Source organism: Nematolebias whitei, chromosome 17, assembly GCF_014905685.2.
Source record: "Nematolebias whitei isolate Nwh7 chromosome 17, NemWhi1, whole genome shotgun sequence".
Taxonomy (NCBI): domain Eukaryota; kingdom Metazoa; phylum Chordata; class Actinopteri; order Cyprinodontiformes; family Rivulidae; genus Nematolebias; species Nematolebias whitei.
In genome coordinates, this window is record NC_056514.1 from 38,714,894 (window position 1) to 38,715,512 (window position 619).

The 619-nt window shown below is 31.0% G+C and overlaps 1 protein-coding gene across 2 annotated transcripts in view; it reads right to left on the reverse strand.

The window, feature by feature from the left end:
• Positions 1 to 619, reverse strand: part of cbx1b (chromobox homolog 1b (HP1 beta homolog Drosophila)) — a 9,074-nt gene that overhangs the window by 1,592 nt on the left and 6,863 nt on the right. The window lies entirely within an intron of this gene.

Here is a 619-nt window from a genome sequence, read left to right on the forward strand (position 1 = left end):
GTTTTCAATCTGTTCTTGATTCTGATCAGTTGTTTTCAATCTGTTCTGGATTCTGATCAGTTGTTTTCAATCTCTTCTTGATTTTGATCAGTTGTTTTCAATCTGTTCTTGATTCTGATCAGTTGTTTTCAATCTGTTCTGGATTCTGATCAGTTGTTTTCAATTTGTTCTGGATTCTGATCAGTTGTTTTCAATCTGTTCTGGATTCTGATCAGTTGTTTTCAATCTCTTCTTGATTCTGATCAGTTTTCAATCTCTTCTTGATTTTGATCAATTTTTTTCAATCTGTTCTTGATTCTGATCAGTTGTTTTCAATCTGTTGTTGATTTTGATCAGTTGTTTTCAATCTGTTGTTGATTTTGATCAGTTGTTTTCAATCTGTTCTTGATTTTGATCAGTTGTTTTCAATCTGTTCTTGATTTTGATCAGTTATTTTCAATCTGTTGTTGATTTTGATCAGTTATTTTCAATCTCTTCTTGATTCTGATCAGTTGTTTTCAATCTCTTCTTGATTCTGATCAGTTGTTTTCAATCTGTTCTTGATTTTGATCAGTTGTTTTCAATCTGTTCTCGATTCTGATCAGTTGTTTTCAATCTGTTCTTGATTCTGATCAGTTGT